A 23,391-nucleotide genomic window follows, 5' to 3' on the forward strand; every position below is an offset into this window, starting at 1 on the left:
TGTGTCAACATGTTGAACATGATCCTTCCAAGACTTGTTGTAGATTAGTATATCATCAAAAAAGACTAACACAAATTTTCTAAGGAAGGTTTTGAAAATGGAATTCATCAAACCTCGAAATGTAGAAGGTGCATTGGTAAGGCCAAAAGGCATGATCGAAAATTCATAATGACCCTCATGAGTTCTAAATGTTGTTTTCATAATGTCTCTAGTCTTCATTCTTATTTGATGATATCCTTAATGAAGGTCCAACTTGGTGAAGTAAATTTCTCCATGTAATTCATCCAATAATTCGTCAATGACAAGAATGAGAAATTTATCCTTAATAGTGAGCTTGTTGAACTCCCTATAATCCAAACACATGCGCCATGATCCATCCTTCTTGTGCACCAATACTACTAGAGCAGAGAAAGAACTTTGACTAGGTTGAATTATATCAGCCTCTAGCATTTTTTCAACCATATGTTAAATTTCACTCCTTTGGACATAGGGATATCTGTAAGGTCTGATGTTTGGATGAACACTTCTTGGAATCAAATGAATAGCATGTTCATGACCAATAATAGATGGGAGGCCTTTGGGAGTCTCAAATACCTTGGAATGATTGTCCAAGACTTTTTGGAGGTCTGGAGAAATATATGATTTTGATGTTTGAACCTCTAGTGAACATAATTGTGAAATTACGCCCCATTGTTATTTATTTAGAATATTTGTCATGCCATTAGAGCTAATTATCTTTCCTGGTTTCCCTACGATAACCCTTAATTCAACTTCCTTTCCTTCCCAAAAAAAATCAAGAAAAGTTTTTGAAAATTAAAAGCTATCGTACCAAAAGATTGTGACCATTGAACTCCTAGTACAACATCACCACCACCACCAATTGGAATGGAAATAATTGGACTATTCAATATATATTCTCCCATGGATAGCTTGATATTATGGCACTTTCTAGAGAAATTTATGGTTCCTCCATTTTCAACCATCACTTGACACTCTAGTGTTGGATATAGGAAGCAATTCAATTCCTTGGCTATCTTACAAAGAATAAAATTATGGGTACTACCCAAATAAATCAACACTATTACCTTTTTTCTTCTTGATATGTCCTTCTATCTTGAGAGTTTGAGGAGTGGTAATTACTGCCATTGCATTACAAGATATGGTCAGATTCATTTATTCTTTCTCTGGGGTTGGTTCTTGGTGTATCATCCTCTTCTTTTGATGTTTCTCATTCCTTTTCTTCCTCCTCTTCACAATATATGTAAAATAATTTCTTCTCGGCACACTTATGACCATTAGTGTATCTTCTATTATAACTGTAACAAATCCCTTTTTCTCATTTTTCTTCCAATTTTTGTGGTGTCAACCTTGTAGGTTGTGGAAAGCTAGGAGCAACAACACTTCCATCTTTATAGTTGTGAGTGGTAGTCTTCCTTGTTGCCATAATTTTCTTTCAATTTTTCTTGCCAACCTAAATGCCTTCTCCAATTATTCAGGTTCCTAAAGGTGAACCTCATGTTGGATGTTATCCTTTAAATTCCCTATGAAGACATCAATCATATGCTCCTCTGGAATATCATTTACCTATATATTTATTTTTTGGAAGTCCTCAATGTGCTTCACCGTTGAGCCCTTTTGTTTGAGATTTATCAATTGGCTAAAGAAGGTGTTGCTCTTTCTAGCATCATAATGTGTTATCATTTCCTTTGTAAAAATTGATCAAATGATATTTTTTTTGTGAGAGGAAAGCCATTGATACATACAAACTGATTGGGTTCTAAATATAAAGTTTCAATGCGTACCTTTTGTGTGTTTTGCACATTATGAAGATCAAAATATTGCTGCATCTATAGTATCCATGTTATGGGATCCTTTTCATCAAACTTCCTCACATCAATCTTTGGAATATGGTGGGTCTTCAATCCAACATTAGAGTCAATGAAATCATGATTAACATTTCTTTTGTTCTTATCATGAGTTTTCTCTACTACCTTTTCGCCATTAGGAAGCATTTATTGTAGCAACGTTGTCAAAACTTCCATGTCTTTCTTAAAATATTCAATGTTTCCTTTCAATTTTGCTTCTATACCATTTATGCCATTCTTCAAACCATCCATCTTAGCTTCTGTTAATTTTTGTGAGAGCAAAATTTGTTGCACTTGGTCTCGTAATTTTGATATATCATGTTGCATTTCTTCTTCTTCTTAATGTGTCATAGTAAAATTTTCGGGTGTTTCCATTTATTTCTTCGGGGAATCAATTAATGATATTTATGCTTCACTCTGCCCTTTGAATCACTTCAAACTATTTTTTCAAACAAAACTTACGTTAAAAAAAAAAAAAAAAAAAAAAAAACAAAAACAAAAACAAAAAACAAAAAAAAAACAAAAAACTACACACCTTTTTTCACTTTGTAGGAGCTCGATATTGAATTTGTTGTATCTCTGTAATTTTGGATCTCCAAGGTTTGAAATTTCATCCTATAGTAGCCCTCTAAGTCTTATTTCCAACCCCACAATTCAGACCAATATTGGATTCTTCATGAAAGAGTTATGCCCAATCTCCCACGATGTCCTGATTATAGACTAGTTCGGTAGATAGAACTTGTATGGATTGTCACGTGTCCCTATTTCGACCTTCGGGCCTTAAATTGATACACGATAAACCACAGTCTGTGCACTTTCAACCACTTTTTACAGAATTCAAATCTAATTCCTGAAACAAAAGTTATGACAATTTTCCCTAGGTCACCTATTTGAGATACAATTTTGGAGCCCGCAAAAACCCTAACTTACCCAGATCATATCTCCGAAAATATAGAGAACCAAGATATAAATTTTTTATATGATATTCAACACAATTTCAGCTCAATGCGATAAAAAAATTCAGCTTCTAAAGTCTCGTAGAAAAAAAATATAGTGAAAATTCCAAGATGGCATGTTGGAAGAATCGAAACCATAGAATCCCAAGCTCTTATACGAAATGTTATGCAACCAACTCACAAAATAGAAGAATAGATAGATCAATGACTTCAAAATTATCCTATTCGACGGGGAAACTTCCTTTACATTACACAAATGAACAATTATTGGATGATTCAAATCACAAAACCTCATTTATATATATAGGAGTCTAAGGGGTCACAATATAATCAGAGCCGACATAACAATAATAATGTAAGGGCTCAACAATAACAATAGTGGGATTATATGGGGCACAATAATAACAATATGGGGACTACATGGGTGCAACAATAAGAATAAGGGGGCTACACTAACAATAACAATGACATAATACACTAGTATTATAGGGACCAAACAGACAAGGAAGCATATGAGACACCTAGCTAGTCAACTGGAAGGTCTGCATAAGGTCATGGTATACATTAGTACCCTGATGGAATCACAAATGAAGAAGAATGAAGAGATGGAATTAAGGTAAAGAATTCAAGTACCCTATTTATTTGATGCAAGGTATGGTGGGAAACATTCCACACATATATTACCCTAGGAGGATGTTATTTATCCTATCACGTTCCAATCATATTTACAATTAGACTGTACAACAATTTTCATTGGCTAAATATGGAAAAAAAAGATGTGTTGACTCTACTCTTATATGTTGCAAAATAAATAAATAAATATGAAAACATCACCAATGTGTTATGATTTACAAATTCGAAATCTATTCTTATTTATACATGACCTAAGATACCTTTGAAATGTGTGGGAAACATGACTTCTCACATAGCATGAAGTACATCCTCATTAAAGTTGGATGGGTAATAACTCATCCTCATTAATTTTTTGTTGTGCATGAATACTCCAAATTGGATTGATTTTATAGGGTAAAAGGTAGGGATTGTGTGCCTCAAATAAATGCACACCATGGCCAATAATCACTAATTGAATAATATACAATTCAGATCAATTAGATTGGCTAAGAAATAAAGTCCGGACATGCATTTTAGTGAAGCAAGGAAATTTTGGCATGCTTCACAAAAATTCACACCCAACTTTTATTTCAAGGTCAAATTGAATGATTCAACTTAGAGAGTATTTTTTTTACTGATTAACAACATTAATACAATTAAATATATATTTTTTATTTTTCACATATAGTTTTTAGGTCCCTATACTACGTGTGTAACCCCTTATTATTGTTAGTGCAACCCCCTTATTATATTGTTGTGCCCATGTAGTCCCCATATTGTTATTATTGTGCCCAATAGAAGCCCACTATTATTATTATTGTGCCCTTACATTATTTTTGTTATGTCGGCTCTGATTATATTATGACCCCTTAGACTCCTATATATAGAAAGGAGGTCTTGTCATTTGTATCATCCAAGAATTATTCATTTGTGTAATGTAAAGGAGGTTACCCTCTCGAAGAGGTTGATTTTTAAGTTGTTGATCTACATTTTCTATCTTTTTGTGAGCTGGATTCATAACATTTGGTATCAGAGCTTTGGATTCTAGGGTTTCGCTGCTCCAAACATGCCATCGTGGAATTTTTGCTATAACTTTTGTCTACGACGTTTCAGAAGCTAAAAAAAAAACCCATTTGAGCCGAAATCGTTCAAAACCTTGGAACCGAATTTTGGATCTTGTCTCACTAAATTTTCGGAGATATTATCTGAGGAATTTAGAGTTTTCGCAGACTCCCAAATTACATTCCAAACATGTGAAAATCGTCATAACTTTCTCTCTGAGCATCAGATTGAAATTTCGTAAGAAGTTACAGAAAGAGGATAGAATGTAGTTTTCTATGGACCTTTTTCAAATCTGAAGGTCAAAACAGTGACACGTGGCATGTCGTACAATTTTGCTCTATTGAAAAAGTATATAATCAGGTCATCTTGGGAGATTGGGCATAACTCTTTCTTGGAGAATCAAATTTTGATCAAACTGGTGGCATTGGAAAGAGGACTCAGAGGGCTGCCTTAGGAAATAATTTTAGACCTTGGAGATCCGCAATTACATAGTTACAATCATTTCAAGATAGAGCTCCTAAAATCAAGAAAGAGCAATATGAGGAAGTTTGATAGCAAGGATTTGGTAAATTGGATACTACAAATGGAGCAATATTTTGATCTACATGAAGTAAAACTGTTACAAAAGGTACATATTTCATATTTATATTTAGAACCAAATCAGTTTTTATGGTATAGAGGGATTTTTTTCTCGTAAACCACTTGTCACTTGGTCAATTTTCACGGAGGAAATGATAGCACATTATGAGGATACAAAGAGAAACACCTTCTTTAGCAAATTGATAAATCTCAAACAAAAGGGTTCAATGGTAGAGCACATTAAGGACTTCCAAAAATTTAATATAAGGGTAAATGATATTCAAGAGAAGCAAAGTGTTGATGTCTTCATAAGGACTTTAAAGGATAACATTCAACATGAGGTTCGTCTTTGGGAACCTGATCCCTTGGAGAAGGCATTCAGGTTGGCAAGAAAAAATGAAAGCGGAATTATGGAAACAAGGAATCCTACCACTCACAATTATAACTATGGAAGTGTTTTTACTCTTAACCTTCCACGACCTACAAGGTTTACACCACAACAATTGGAAGAAAAAAGAGAAAAAGGGCTTTGTTACAATTGTGATAAAAAATACACTAAAGGTCATAAGTGTGCTAAGAAGAAATTATTTTACATAGATTGTGAAGAGGAGGAAGAAAAGGATCAAGAAATGTCAAAAGAATAGGATATACACCAGGAATCAACCCCAGAGAAAGAAGAAATGTGTTATGAAACCAGCTAACAAAAAGATAGAAAAGATAGATCAACGCCTTAGCAATAAGCCTCTTTGAGGGGGAAACCTCCTTTACATTACACAAATGAACAATTCTTAGATGATACAAATGACAATACCTCCTTTCTATATATATGATTCTAAGGGGTCATAATATAATCAGAGCCGACATAACAATAATAATGTAAGGGCACAAGAATAACAATAGTGGGTTTCTATGGGGCACAATAATAACAATATGGGGACTACATGGGCACAAAAATATAATAAGGGGGTTGTATTAATAACAATAAGGGGTTAAACTAGTAGTATAGGGACCTAACATTCCCCTCTCATTCAAAAAATGTTGTCCTCAACGCTTGAGTAGTTCTTGATGCTTCTTTCTTTTCCTCCCATGTGCAATCTTCAGCGGGTAACTTCTTCCACTTGATGAGATACTCTGAAATTGATCTATTTCATAGCTTTCGATTTATTGGTTCTGTGACTACTTCAGGTTCCAATATGATTTTTCCTGCCTTTTCAAGTTCTCACAATACTATTTGAACTGGAATCTTCTGCAACTTTTGAATGAGTTCCCACTCCTTTGGGCATATGGATATATGTAAGGCCTGATGTTTGGAGGAACACTTCGTGGAATCAAATGAATAGCATGATCATGATCACGAATAGGTGGGAGGCCTTTGGGAGTCTCAAATACCTTGGAATGATTGTCCAAAATGTTTTGGAGATCTGGAGAAATACATGATTTCGATGTGGGATCCTCTAGTGAACATAATTGTGCAATTACACCCCGTTGTTCTTTATTTAGAAGCTTTTTCATGCTGTTAGAGTTGATTATATTTCCATGTTTTCCTTCGATACCCCTCAATTCAACTTCCTTTCCTTCCCAAAAAAATTTCAAGAAAAGTTCTTGAAAATTAAAAGCTATCGTACCCAAAGATTGTAGCCATTGGACTCGTAGTAAAACATCAACACCACCCATTGGAATGGAAAGAATTGGGCTATTCAATACATATTCTCCCATGGATAGCTTGATATTATGGAACTTTCCAGAGCAATTTATGGTTCCTCCACTTGCAACCATCACTTTACATGCCAGTGTTGGATATAGGAAGCAATTCAATTCCTTGGCTATCTTACAATCAATAAAATTATGGGTACTTCCCTAATCAATCAACACTCTTACCTTTTTCTTCTTGATGTGTCCTTCTATCTTGATAGTTTGAGGAGTGGTAATTTCTTCCAATGCATTACAAGATATGGTCGGATTGATTTCTTGAGACTCGATGTGATCTTTCAATTCTTGAACATTTTTCTTCTTGATATGTCCTTCTATATTGATAGTTCGAGGAGTGGTAATTCCGTTCAATGCATTACAAGATATGGTCGGATTCATTTCTTCTTTCTCGATGTGATCTTTCACTTCTTGAACCTTTTTATTCTTGATATGCCCTTCTATCTTGAGATTTTTAGGAGTGGTAATTCTTTCCAATGCTTTACAAGATATGGTCGGATTCATTTCTTCCTTCTCTGGGGTTGGTTCCTGGTGTATATACTCTTCTTTTAACGTTTCTTGATCCTTTTCTTCCTCCTCTCCACAATCAATGTAAAATAATTTCTTCTTAGCACAATTGTGACCTTTAATGTATTTGTTATCACAATTGTAACAAAGCCCTTGTGGTGTAACCCTTGTAGGTTGTGGAAGGCTAGGAGAAACAACACTTCCATATTTATAGTTGTGAGGGGTAGACTTCCTTGTTGCCATAATTTTGCTTTCCACTTTGCAACAAAGCCCTTTTTCTCCTTTTTCTTCCAATTGTTGTGGTGTTACTCTTTGTATCCTCATAATGTGCTATCATTTCCTCCGTGAAAATTGACCACGTAACAAGTTGTTTACAAGAACAAGGCCCTTTATACCATAAAAATTGATCCGGTTCTAAATATGAAGATGCAATACATACCTTTTGTAACAGTGGTACACCATGTAGATCAAAATATTGCTCCAACTGTAGTATCCAATTTACTGGATCCTTTCCATCAAACTTCCTCATATCGCCTTTTCTTGATTTTAGGAGCTCGATCTTGAAATGACTATAACTCTGCACTTTCAGATCTCAAAATTATGAAATTGTCTCCTGCAGTAGCCCTCTGAGTCCTCTTTCTAACCCCACAAGTCTAATCAGAATTTGATTCTCCAAGAAAGAGTTATGCCCAATCTCCTAAGATGACCTGATTATATAATGTTTCAGTAGAGCACACTTGTAAAACGTGCCACGTGTCATTGTTTCGACCTTCGAATCTGAAAACTATGCACAAAAAACTACAGTCCGTCTTCTTTCTGTAATTTCTTACGAAATTTCATTTTGTTATTCAAAGAGAAAGTTATGACGATTTTCCCAAGGTCACCTGTTTTGGATGTAATTCGAGAGTCTACAAAAACCCTAACTTCCTCAGATCATATATCCGAAAATATAGCGAGACAAGATCTGAAATTCAGACCCCAGAACAATTTCTCCTTAAATAGGTTTTTTCTTTAGCTTCTGAAACTTCGTAGCGAAAGGGTTATAGCGAAAATACCACGATGACTTGTTTTAGATGAAATTCTGGAGCTTTCCAAAACCCTAACTTCCTCATATCATATATTCGAAAATATAGCGAGACAAGATCTGAAATTTGGATTCACGGTTCAACCCGATTTCTTCTCAAATAGGTTTTTCTTTTAGCTTCTCAAACATCGCAAAAAAAAAATAAAATTACAACGAAAATACCACGATGACTTGTTTGGAGCAGTGAAACCCTAGAATCCAAAGCTCTGATACCAAATGTTATGAAACCAACTCACAGAAAGAGAAAAGATAGATCAATGCCTTAGAAATAAGCCTCTTCGAGGGGGCAACCTCCTTTACATTACACAAATGAACAATTCTTAGATGATACAAATGACAAGACCTCCTTTCTATATATAGGAGTCTAAGGGGTCATAATATAATCAGAGCCAACATAACAATAATAATGTAAGGGCACAATAATAACAATAGTGGGCTTCTATGGGGCATAATAATAACAATATGGGGACTACATGGGTCCAACAATATAATAAGGGGGTTGTACTAATAACAATAAGGGGTTACACTAGTAGTATAGGGACCTGACAAAATGAATCCGACCATATCTTGTAAAGCATTGGCAAGAATTACCACTCAAACTCTCAAGTTAGAAGGACATATAAAGAAGAAAAAGGTTCAAGAAGTGAAAGATCACATTGAGCATCAAGAAATGAATCCGACCATATCTTGTAATGCATTAGCAGGAATTACCACTCCTCAAAATCTCAAGATAGAAGGACATATCAAGAAGAAAAAGGTTCAAGCACTGAAGGAACACATCGAGCATCAACAACAAGTTCTCCAAATTTTAAAGGATAACCCCAGTTTGGTGCAGAATCGAATGAAACAACAGGCATATCAACATTGCAATGAAAGAAGTTTTGATGTAGGCGATGGGGTATTTTTACGGTTATAGCCACACAAATTTTACTCAAGCAAGCTAAGAAGGATAATAAATTATCACCAAAGTACTATCGTCCTTACAAGGTGTTGCAAAAGATTAGTACTACAACATACAAATTGGAGCTTCCTGCATCTTCCCGAGTGCCCCCAGTTTTCCATGTTTCATGCTTAAAGAAGGTTATAGGTGACAAGATCCTAGTTCAAACAATATTGTTGAAACTTGATGAGGAAGGAAACATCATATTGGAACCTTAAGCAATTACAGAAAGAAGAACCCGAAAACTACGAAATCGATCAATTTCAGAGTATCTCATTAAGTGAAAGAACTTACCCACTGAATATTCCACATGGGAGGATGAGAATTTTATATAAAAGCATCCAGAACTACTCAAGCATTGAGGACAACACTTTTTGAAGGAGAGGGGCATGTTAGGTCCCTATATTACTTGTGTAACCCCTTATTGTTAGTAGTTCAACCCTGTTACTATATTGTTGTGCCCATGTAGTCCCCATATCGTTATTATTGTGCCCCATAGAAGCCCACTATTGTTATTGTTGCACCCTTACATTATTATTGTTATGTCGTCTCTAATTATATTGTGACCCCTTAGACTCCTATATATAGAAAGGAGGTCTTGTCATTTGTATCATCCAAGAATTGTTCATTTGTGTAATGTAAAGGAGGTTGCCCCCTCAAAGAGGCTAATTTTTAAGCTGTTGATATATATTTTCTATCTTTTTGTGAGCTAGTTTCATAACATAGTTGTTCAAGGATACTCTATATTGAATGGATTTCATAGGGTAAAAGGCATGGTTTGTGTGCCTCAAATAAATGCACACCAAGACCTGTAATTAATTGACAATGATATAATGATCATTCGATCCTATGGGTTTGTGAAATTATAACTCAGTTATGTGGTGTAACAACACCCTATGGGTCCCTGGATCCGGGTATCCCTCCCAACGTCACCACATGCCTAAGGACTTAATGACATTTCCCTCCACTTGATGTTTGTCACCTCTTCCATGTCTTGTTAGGCTTTCCCGGGTCTATAATATTTGTAGAGCTCTCATATGAATGTCTTTAATTCCCTCCCCTGCTCCTCCTCCCGACATATTAACCCAAGGCCTTATGGCCACCTCTCTTTGTTTTCTCCTAACAATCACCCCACTCACAGTCTAGTCTCTTTCGACCTCTTGCTTCTATCCTGCTACCATTGTTAGCTTTGCAACCTTTATTCATTTTAGTGACTTTAGCAACTACACCATGAGTAGAGAAAGTGGCAAGGGTCATCGTGCTAGGCGTGGCGGAGGTAGAGGTCACTTTCCCACCTCCCCTACCACAGAGGAAGACTGTATAATGTATGACCATGCTATCCCTACCCACATCCATCATCAACTTTTCGATCTAAATAATCTCACTAGGGTCGCAACATTGTTTGGTCACTCCACAATATTTTGGCTCATTGTCTCCTATCTAAGGAAAAATATAAATATTAGCCCACTTGTTGGATAGATAAGCTTTCTACTATCAATTCCTATGCCATCACCTCCCTACGGCATCTATATCATGACCTTGTCATCGAATTCCCTCTCGATGTCTCCTCCTACCTTGGACCATCCACTTTTATCTTTGCGTCCGTCTAAGTCACACTTCCCCCAACTAGTTTGACTAATAGCAATCGCCCTTCCCCAGTCTGTGGGAATTAGGCATATGTGGCACCTTCAGAGCATACTTAGGTAAAGGCTCCATGGCTCTCTCCTCCTCGTCCAAGACCACATGTGCCTTACATTATTGATGAGACTCCTGCTAAAGCAGATACACCAGACCCTCTCAACGATAGTCATAAGCAACTGCAACAAGTCAATGCACCCCCAGGCCATCACAGAGCCAGCTAAGCACTGCCAGTTTTCCTCTTGTGACAATTTTTTTTGATGTTTTCTCTTCTCTTCAAGGTCTATCTCTCGCTGGCTTGGTCACACCATAGAATAAAGGTTCCGAATTTTGAAATGTTTAGCTTAAACATTATTCTAACGATGCATTGCACAAGACTTGATTTACAAATTCTGGAAAGGTTATCTAGTTTCCCTCTCCAAGGCAAAGAACCTCAATGGATGATGGGCGAAGACCCCCCAAGATTTTTTCATGTACTCTATGTATATTTCCATGTTAATATAATGTGAATCCTCCTGCAATGATTTGTTTTTATGTTTTGTCTTCTCTTCAAGGTCTGTCTCTCAGTGGATCGGTCCCACCACAAATTCAAAGATGCATTGTACAAGACTTGATTTTCAAATTCTGGAAAGGTTCTCTAGTTTCCCTCTCAAAGGGAAAAGAACCTCGATGGGCGATGGGCGAAGACCCCCCAAGATTTTTTCCATGTACTCTATGTATATTTCCATGTTAATATAATGTGAATCTTCCTGCAACGATTTGTTTTGATGTTTTATTTTCTCTTCACGGTCTGTATCTCGATGGATCGGCCCCACCACAAAATGAGGGTTCTAAATTTTGTAATGTTTTGACTAAACATTGTTCTGATGATGCACAAGACTTGATTTCCAAATTCTAGAAAGGTTCTATGGTTTCCCTCTCCAAGGGAAGAAAATATTGATGAGTGATGGGCGAAGACCCCTTAAGAATTTTTACATGTACTCTATGTATATTTCCATGTTAATATAATGTGAATCTTTGTCAACAAAAAAAAAACAATGCCCTAATGGGCCTCATTCTTGTGGTGTAACAGTGCCCTAATTGGCCTAGGTTCTTAGGTCTGAAAATGACCTCTTTGGGCCTTCTTATATGTGATATGAGAAAATATTATGACGGAGATATGATAAGCCCTGTGATAGAGATATCATGACAAACCTATGACTACCATGCTGCATTTTTATTGCTAATGTTCTCTCTACATAATTGCTTATGATGATATGGGGTGAATGCAATGTGAAAATGTTGAAATTGTTTTAAAATGCAATTATCTATAGCAAAGACTTCTAGCCCTAAGAAAATTAATATTCTAGTTAGTAAAGATATAACAACATAAAAGTGTGTAAAATAGTGTTGAAGCCTCGGAAATCGCTGCAACAACATGGGGGAAAACCACCTGGTCGGGAACTTGAATATCGTCCCTTATCCGTTTGATTAGTGGCTCTGACTGGATATAATGGGATTGGTTTCCCAATAAAAATGTGATAGGATGGATATGGTGTTGATGACCAAAACTAAGTGATAGATGGGGTGGTTTTCAATTGGAATACATGTATATTTAACCTATTTATTTATTACCCGGGATTTACTTATGTTTATGCGATCTATAATGATTATCTTTAGTGTAAGATAATGAAGATTGATAAAACACTAACAAAAATGAAAAGCTTTTAAAATAATTATTTTTATTAAATAGTTAATCAAAATAATTTATGAAACATATATCGCATCAAATATCATTTAAATGTTTTCTCATCTATGTATTAAGGATAACAGTTCAAGCATTTTCAGAAGTGAATGGATACAAAACTGCATTAAAAGAGATACATATAACAAACAATACAAAGAGAAATGGCTATTAATTTATAAACAAATAAATATACAATGATAGAAGTACCTGATGTATATGACTTTGCTCATGAAGTAAATAGCTCCAGTCTAGTCTTTTTCATTAATATGATTTCAAAAGGTACAAAAGTGTAAGCTTCTAAAGCCTTCTTGACAAAACCTCAGGACTCTGATCCAGTCACTCTACTAAGAGAAACTTTAAAAGTACAAAAGTGAAAGATTTTAAAGCATTTTCATATAAAATTTGGGACCCTTTCTTCATAAACATGAAAGGGTTTATATAATAAAAACAAAGTACAAAAATAGATATTACATGAAAGTTCTGAGGAGGTTTAAACAACTCTCCTTAAAATAAGTGACAGAAATACAGAAATAGAAATTGTTGTAATGACGAGCTTCAGAATGCAATGGTGTCTACTCTTTCATTCGTTGTCTGAGCTCCTAGATATCCATCATCGTATTGACTTCAGGAGACTAACACGTCCTCATGTGCAACTGCCTTGTATACATTGCATCTAAAAGAGTAGCAAGCATGTGCGTGGATGAGTCAGCGAGGTAACGTACGATCAGCCACTGATTGTGTGGCTTCACCAGATATCTCCAATATACTTCCCAGTCTAGTTTGGTCAGTTGTTTAATTGCCTCTTCCCTCGCTTTTGAAGCTTCTTTCCATTGTGTTTCCAGGACTCTGATATCAGGGAGACTCCCAGGTGGGCATTCCTGTATCAAATTAGCATTGTGCAAATTATCATTGATGGTTTCAATGATATTATTTGTAGCATCGGTCGCTCTGGAAACTGCTCTTTTTCCTTCTTCAGTTGAATGTCCCAATTGGTAAAGAGGATTTCTTTATGAGATTCCTCTATCCTAGGAAGATCTACTGCTATTCCCTCTAGAGTATCCTTCCATGTTATATATCTCGAGATATTATCATCAATCTCATTAAAAGTCACCCTCAAATCAGATGCTTGATTCATCAGTGAATCACTTGTCTTGCACATTGGATTGATGATAGACAGATTTTGACAAAATGTTGCTTGTTGCCTTGATAATAAAGAGTTGAGCTCTAATGCTTCCTTTATAAAATCCTCAACCTTAGGATTATCCTTCAACTGGTCCAATGAAAATTGTAGCTACTGTATCTGGATATCCTTAGCACTTATTTCTGCTTGATACTGGAGCTTCACTTGGTCAAAGCTCTGTTGTAATAGGAACATTTGAATCTTCATTTTATGATCAACATTATGTCTCTCTTTTTCCAACTGCTACTCTAGTTGTCGTATTCTCTCTTCTTTCTCCCTTACCAGTTGTCTAACTTCAGTTGCCTTGTCAATAGTAGTAGATGCATAAGCACCTGCAAACTGTGATAATTTTGTCAAATTTTCTAAAGGATCCATGGGGGTATCCTTCCAACTACATCCATAGGTTCATTGTCCGGGATTATTGTTGATGATTGTTCTATTTTTCTCTGTCTTTTTACCAATTCCCGATGCTTGGGACTGTAAAAGACATCAAGACGAGGGATTTCTTCTACCCTAAGAATAATTTTAGATGAAGGGAAGGTCGGGATGATCACAACTTCCTCTATAGTGACAACTTTGTTGGTAGTCCTTTCAGTAAGAGAGCTTTGTCCAGTGTTTTGGGTGTGTTGAACGTTGTTTCCATTTCAACATCTTTTTCCCCTTGTTGTCCTCTAAGTTGCTGGTCAAATTGTTTCCATGCCTCATCCAGCTGATTTTTGAAAGGAGATTCATCTGTGTGTAATTTTGTGGATACATCTTCCACTTGTATCTCCTTGGAAGCTTTTTTTTCTTTCTTTTTAGTGTCCCTTTTTGAACTCTTCTCTAGGCTCTTCTCTGATTTGTGCTCTAAGCCCTGTTCTAAATCATGATTTGAACTATTTTCTAAGCCTTGTACCAATTTCTTCCCTGAAGTCTACTCGGAACCTTGTTCTAATTCTTCTCTGAATTATGTTTAGAATTATGTTCTGAGCCCTTTTCTAATTCTTGGTATGAACTCTGCTCCTCTTGCACAATTGGTCGGGGGATCTTTAATAGATCCAAAGGGACATTTTGTATCATTTTCCTCCTGTATTGGTGGAATTGAGCTAGCCTTTGTGGATCCAGTCTTAAAGTATCCAAATTTTGCACTTGTGAAAATAGCTCAGCAGACTCAAACAGGTCATCATAATCATCATCCTCATGGTTGAACTATCTAATTTTCACTTGAGCAGTGAAGTTCTGAGCAACTTTATTAGGGTCAAATTGTCTGCCAGGAATGGTGGCAAGTTTTAAACATGTAATATGATTGATTTCAAGTGCATCATGCTTGAAATCGTGTAATGCATAAACACCGCATTGGAGGGGAAAGGAAGGCTAAAGAGACTTCTTAGATTCTTTTAGGGTCTTGGTTAACCCATCCCCTATAGTTTGGTAGGCAATCTCCCTAGCAAGTAGTTTATTTGGTACATACCATGGGAGAACATGGGGAGGTGCTAAGCTTCCATAGACTCAGACATAAGTAAACAATTCTTCTCCAAACCACCTACCTATTGGTAAAAATCAATTTTGGCCTCATTAGACAATCTTGAGGCCCTTTTGTCAAAAACGGCTTGGTGGATGGGTAGCATAACTCCTTGGAAAATCTTATAGAAATGGGTGTGGAAATTGGATTCCCACAGGATTTTATGGTATATATGGATGGGAGTGGGATCTCGAATAGTCCATTTCCATCCCATGGTTGGGAAATTGGTAGTGAAATAGACTGCATCCATAATGTAGGCACTCATGAAAAATGGTGGGATTGTTCTAGTGGTGACATATCGGTGTTGTCTAAACTCTAGGATTTGGGAAGCAATATTATTAGACAGGATAGTGCCCCAATCCATTATAAAAGAATTTATTGCAACATCAATTAGGGGAACCCATTCAACAAAGAACTTAGTTGTATCGACACATCATAGCTACGATATAAGAGTAGGGAGCAACGAGAGATGATATAGAATACATACCTGATTTCTCATGCTTGTGTTTGTTCGAATTGGACCTCCATTGTTTAATTGGGTCTGACGACACATCATTTTCGCTTGAAAATTGCTCAAGAAAGGCTTTGTCATATACCTTTTGTGGGTCTGGTACATGATACATTCTCTTCAAGTCTTCTGCTGTGAAGGACCCTATAACTGTTTTTCTTGAAGTCTAGAACGTTTGATCGATAATGTTAATATTTTCAATTATCCATTTTACCATATCGATGTAAGGAAAAATATTGGGTCTAGCAGCAATTTTATGAAGAAAAAAGCTGGAAACTAAAAGTGGGAGGCTTCAGAAGAGGTAGTAGTGTCTGTTGTTGCTACTCTTTGAATTATCTTAGGACCCTCGATCTCTAGGAATTGGTACATGGTGTCCCATGAGGAAGTACTGTTATTGATTGTGCAAGTCATGTCTGAGAACAATGGGGGCATTTCAGTTACATCCAAAGCATAAGATTGTGAGGCCTCCATGGTTTTCTTCCCTTTCTTGGACTTAGTCATCTTGTCACGTAGTTCTTTCTCAAGCTAAACCTGTGAATTGAGAACATAGAGAAGTGAAGAGCAATAGCTGTGAAATTCAGAAATCATACAAACGTACAAGGCTTTGAAATGACGAAAAGGAGAGTTTAAATGCGAATCAATCTATACAGGCTATCAAATCATCTTGGGCTTTGAAATCATAAATACCATTAGAATTCTTTAAATAATTGAAATCATGGCTTCGCGTGGTTATTTATTATCCATTAATATATCACATCACAGAAACCTTTTTCAAACAATAAATAAAACTTATTTCCATGTACTCTATTGATATGCGATAGCGATATCACTATATTAGTTAATTGGGTATGGTAGATGTGTGATTGCAAAAATTGCAATATTACAATCAGAGGTTTCAGGAGTAATGGAGAATGGATATGTCCAAAAGCTTTGTGTGGTTGCAAAAGCGCGAGAAATGACGTGGCGCTATAGCAGGCCCAACGAATAATCAACAAGTGCAACTTTTGAGAAATGGATTTTATTTAGTTTTATGATTTTCTTTAAGCCTGCCATTTAATAAATAGCTTTATCACAATCGGAAGGAATCAGAAGTGAAACAAGCGAGGATCTTTTTGATAATTTGTGATTTAACCTTACTCGATATGTTTATATACTACGTTCATTGTTTTATTGGGTCGGATTCACTTATTACATTTCATATATCGTTTTTGTTATAAGTTTGCGATGCGAGAAAGTTCCATCGTGAATTGATTTTTTAAATATTTAAGCCTTTTATTGAATATATATGGTAGGTTCTCGGGGGTTATCCTTTATTGCATCGCAAGTTTCGAAAGGGTAAAAAAAAAGTGTTGTTTCTTTGAGACTTTGCGATATGCGATATCGTCGGGATTTTCTTTAAGGCGGGCTTTATTCAAGTTGTTTGGGGCCAATTGGATTTGCTTATTCAAAAATCAAATTTCTTCTTTCAAAAACCTAAACTATGCTATTTTCCTATGTTTTTCAAATTTTTAAGGGTCCCCATTTATTTATACAATAATTTCCTAAGATAATTATGTAACAATAAATGGGGAGTTGTTGCATAACACAAAAAATAGTAAAATAAACAATCCACAATTTCAATCAATCAAATTGGCCAAGAAATAAAGCTTGGGTGTGCATTTTAGTGAAGCAAGGTGATTTTGGCATGCTTCACAAAAATGCATGCCCAACCTTCATTTCAAGGAAAAATTGAATGATTTAACTTGGAGAGTATTTTTTTACTCATAAGTAACATTAATACAATTAAATATTTTTGATTTCTCACATTTATACTTATGTTGTTTAAGAATATTCCAAATTGCATGGATTTCATTAGGTAAAAGGTAGGGTTTGTGTGCTTCAAATAAATGCACACCAGGACCTATAATTAAATGGAAATGATATGACATCGACCTCAATGGGCCTTCTTATCTATGATATGAGAAAATATTATGACAAAGATATGAAGGATATATGTTGAGCCCTATGACAAAGACATCATGATAGATTGTGACAAAGATATCATGATAGACCTATGACAAAGATATCATGAGATGCTAACGTTTTCTCTAGATAATTTCTTATGATGATATTGGGTGAATGCAATGTGAAAACGTTGAAGATGTTTTAAAATGCAATTAGCTACAACTAAGACTTCTAGCCCTAAGAAAATTAGCATTGTTACTACTCTTCTAGTTATTAAATATATAACAATGTAAAAGTGTGTAAAATAGTAAAATAAACAATCTACAATTTGAATCAATCATATTGGCCAAGGAATGAAACCTGGGTGTGCATTTTAGTGAAGCAAGGAAATTTTGGCCTACTTCACAAAAATGCATGCCCAACCTTCATTTCAAGGCAAAATTGAATGATTATAGTTGGAGAGTATCTTTTTACTCATAAGTAACATTAGCACAATTAAATATTTTTTATTTTTCACACATATATTTATGTTGTTCAAGAATACCTTAAATGGAATGGAATTCATAGGGTAAAAAGCAGGGTTTTTGTGCCTCAAATAAATGCACACCAGGACCTGTAATTAATTGACGGTGATATAAGGATCATTCCATCCTATGCGTTTGTGAAATTGCACCTTGGTCTTGTGGTGTAATAGTGCCCTAATGGGCCTCAGTTCTTAGGTATGAAAACAACCTCTTTCGACCTTCTTGTCTGTGATATGACAAAATATTATGACACAGATATGAAGGAGATATGTTGATCCCTATGATAGAGATATCATGACAGACCTATGAGAAAGATATCATGACATACCTATGACATATATATCATGACAAACCTATGATTGTTCCATTTCATTGTTATTGCTATGATTGTTCCATTGTTATTGCTAATGTTCTCTCTACATAATTTCTTATGATGATATGGGTGAATGCAACGTGAAAATGTTTTAAAATATAATTTTCTACAACAAAGACTTCTATCCCTAAGAAAATTAACAATGTTACTACTCTACTACATGATAGTAAGGATATAACGATGTAAAAGTGTGTAAAATAGTCAAATAAACAATCTACAATTTGAATCAATGAAATTAGCCAAGAAATGAAGCTTGGGCATGCATTTTGGTGAAGCAATGCAATTTTGGCCCGCATCACAAAAATGCATACCCAACCTTCATTTCAAGGCCAAATTGAATGATTATACTTGGAGAGTATTTTTTTACTCATACGTAACATTAATACAATTAAATATTTTTAATTTTTCATATATATATATATATATATCTGTTGTTTTATAATACTCCAAATGGCATGGATTTCATAGGGTAAAAGGTAGGGTTTGTATGCCTCAAATAAATGCACACCAAGACCTGTAATTAATTGGTAGTGATATAATGATCATTCCATCCTATGGGTATGTGAAATTGTACCTCATTCTTATGGTGTAATAATTCCCTAATGGGCCTCAGTCTTGTGGTGTAAAAACTACCTAATGGGCCTCAATTGTTGCGTATGATAGCGGCCACCTTTCGGCCTTCTTATCTGTGATATGAGAAAAGATTATGACAGAGATATGACAGGAGATATGTTGAGCCCTATGACAAAGATATCATGACAAACCTATGATAGAGATATCATGATATAACTATGACAAAGATATCATGACAGACCTATGACTATTTATTGCTAATTTTTTCTCTACATAATTTCTTATGGTGATATGAGGTGTGAATGCAATGTGAAAATGTTTTAAAATGAAATTATCTACAACAAATACTTCTATCCCTAAGAAAATTAACATTGTTACTACTCTATTGGTTAGTAAATATATAACAATGTGAAAGTGTGTAAAATAGTAAAATAAACAATCTATAATTTGAATCAATCAGTTTGGCCAAGAAATGAAGCTTGGGTGTGCATTTTAGTGAAGTAAGGCAATTTTGGCCTACTTCACAAAAATGCACGCCCAACCTTCTTTTCAAGGCCAATTGAATGATTTTATTTGGAGAATATTTTTTTACTCACAAGTAACATTAATACAATTAAATATTTTTAATTTTTCATGTATATATTTTTGTTGTTCAAGAATACTCCAAATGGAATGGGCTTCATAGGGTAAAAGGAAGGGTTTGAGTGCCTCAAATAAATGCACGCCAGGACTTATAATTAATTTCAGTGGTATAATGATAATTCCATCCTATGGGTCTCTGAAATTGTACCTCAGTCTTGTGGTGTAACAACTCCATAATGGGCCTTAGCCTTGTGGTATAACAACGTTGTAATGGACCTCAATTTTGCGATGTAGCAGCGCCCTAATGGGCCTTATTTATTGGGTATGACAGTGGCCTCCTTGGGACTTCTTATTTGTGATAACACCACACTGCCCTAATGGGCCTTAATCTTATGGTGTAATAGTGCCCTAATGTGCCTTAGTCGTGTGGTGTAATAGCACCCTAATAGGCCTTAGCCTTGTGGTGTAATAATGCCTTAATGGGCTCTAGTTCTTGGGTATGACAATGACCTCCTTGGGCCTTCATACCTATGATATGAGAAAATAATATGACAGAGATATGAAGGAGATATGTTGAGCCCTATGACAGAGATATCATGATCGACCTATGAAAAAGATATCATGGCAGACCTATGATTGTTATGTTGCATTGTTATTGCTAATGTTCTCTCTACATAATTTCCTATGATGATATTGGGTGAATGCAATGTGAAAAAGTTGAAAATGTTTTAAAATACAATTATCTACAGCAAAGACTTCTAGCCCTAATAAAATTAACATTGTTAGTACTCTACTAGTTAATGGTTAATGGCTAATTATAAGTCACCTATGGGTGGTAATGAACCTATTTTCCTTGTTGAAAGTATGGATAAGTTTGTAATTTTAGTTTTTTATTTCTATTTGGATTTTAAATTGTTTGTTGAGTTGATTGGTCTTGACAAATACTCAAAGAGGCTTTGTCCCTCCAATCCTCTTGTTATTTTCTTTTTCCTGTGTGTTGGTAGTCTTAATTCTGGAAATACTTGGAGCCTTGGATTTTGGAAATTCCTAGATACAATCATGCCATGGCTAGCTATCCTCCTCCTAGAGGGTGTTAATATGACAAGATGAATGATATAAGGAAGGAGATGAGACACGTAGCCAATCAATTGGAAGGCCTGCATAAGGCCATGGTCTACATTAGTACCCAGATGGAATCCCAAATGAAGAAGAATGAAGAGTTGGAAGGGTAAAGAATTCAAGGACCCTAGTTATTTAATGCAAGGTGTTGTAGTCAAAGGTTACTTTTTACTTTTCCTACAAAAAAAGAAAAGAAAAGAAAGAATAATATATATATATATATATATATATAAGACTTTGGATGTAGGGACTAGGAATTTTTTTATATAACAGTCCCTTTTCAAAATTTTTATTTATATTTTGTATACAAGACTAACCTTTCAAGCTTAAAAGCGCAATCTTAAACTATATAAAAGTGGGTTTGAAACTTTTATAAATTAGAAATTAAATCACGCACAAGTTTGGGGTCAGGTTGCCACTCATTGGAATCAACCCAAGGAATCAAAGACTTTCCAACAAGTTAAAGCAATCGAAAGTTATGAGATGAGGACCCGTCAGAAAGCTGGATGGATAAACAACCAATCTCCAAATAAAAGGCCATGATTCATTCCGATGGGTCCCCTATGCTTTTGACAAACCATCTTGGGGAACCCTTAGAAGTGGTTAATGGTTTTTATGAAAACCATGCATTGGAAGTTGGTGACAACTCATGTACCTGTCAGGTGAGCCAAGCAAGCAAGCAAGCCCTTACATGTCATCAATCCACCTCACCCATCCACGTCATCTCCCCTACATCCATATCACCCTTTTGTACCCCTTACATGATCAATATTTTCCATTTTTCGTGCTCAGTACCACCATAGCGTTTGCCAGTCTTTTTTCTTATGAGGATATTTTATCTTGAATTTATACGGCAAAGTCTAAATGTTGACAAAGTTCATTTTGTTCCTGCACACAAAAGGTATATTTTTAAGTTAGAAAGAACTATTTGACCATTCATCTTGAATAGTAGAAAAACCCTCCCACAAGTTGAAGAAATTATGGAGGAGTTTGGCTTTGATCAAGGAGAGAAGTGGAAATATGACCCTCATCATATAATTTCAAATAAAAGAGGGATATCAGTTTTGCACCTTATATTCATGAAAGCAAGCCAGAACTTGAGAAAATGGAAAATCAAGAAACATGGTTAGGTAGAAAAATGCAACAAAGAATAGATGTTCAAACCCTTGTAGTGAGGGAGAAGAGCTTGAAGAGAAATATACCTAAACAAATTGATGTTGAGATAGAAGACTCACAATTGTAAAAGAGAGCAATGGTTCAAAGAGAAGAATAAGCAGAGGTACAAGTTAAATTAATAGAGGGATCCTCAAATAAACCAAGTTTTCAAATGCAGTTGGGAAACCTAGAGTGCTCTACCTCCTCCTCTATTTCCACTGATTTTGTAGAATTCTCAATTGAAGAAACTCCCTCCCCCACAAAAGTGCTATAGAGGAATTATCAACAGATTGAAGAAAAAAATCATAAGGTGAGAAGCAATGTGGAAACTCGGCTAGTAGCACAAGCAACTCCAACTTATCAAACAAGACTACTCTTTGTTATGGATTTAGAAAGGAATCGATTAAAATTGTCCCTCATGCATCTAGTTGTTTAGTCTCTTCCTTCGGGACCTAATTTAAAAACCATAGATCTATCCATAAATGTAGTTGACATCCCACTAACTAACAAGATTAATTTGCATAGACAAGCAGGGGAAATTCTCTATAGTGACCTAAGCAAATTCTCTTTGACAGTAAGTAAAGCAGAAAAGCTTTTGGAGAAAGTTTCAAATCAACTCAAGCAAGAAAAGGCAAATTCTAGAGCACTGCATATTCAAAATGAGGAGTTTAAGAAGCTAATTGTTAAATTGGGAATAGATCCAGAAAACATGGAAGCTATCAAAACCCTATTGCAAAACATAGAAACTAAGGTTCAGTCATTAAGGAAGAAGTTGAAAATGCTTGGGACTGAGCATGCTTAAATAACCGAACTAGCTTAGTTGGAGAAAGAGAAGGAAGTGATAATGAAAGAGCTAGTGGATAGAAAAAAAAAATTGTCATTTTGTAGGAACTAGTGAAGAGCTTAGAAAAATCAATCAAAAGCCATGTTTACACTATTGTGGTCCCAAGTGAGTCAAATGCCCCCTCAGAGAAGCTTACAAAGTTTATGGCAGAAATCAAAATTCCAGAGGTTGAACTAAAGAAAATTCAAGACAACCTAACTCAGCTAAAGGAACAACCTAATATCAAGGAAGGGCAACTAAGGTTCGTTTTATATGGGAGTGTATTCATATAATTGGTCAACAAAAGATTATGTCGAATGGGTGTGATTTAATGATTAATGCAAGCAAGAAAGTTGTATATAAAGAAGTAGTGGAGGCTAAAAATATGACCAAATATTTAAATGGAAAATCTTCAATTGAACTAAGGGCATTA

This window comes from Pinus tabuliformis, chromosome 3_2, assembly GCF_031772625.1.
Source record: "Pinus tabuliformis cultivar Carrire ecotype Pingquan chromosome 3_2, CPIR1, whole genome shotgun sequence".
NCBI lineage: Eukaryota > Viridiplantae > Streptophyta > Pinopsida > Pinales > Pinaceae > Pinus > Pinus tabuliformis.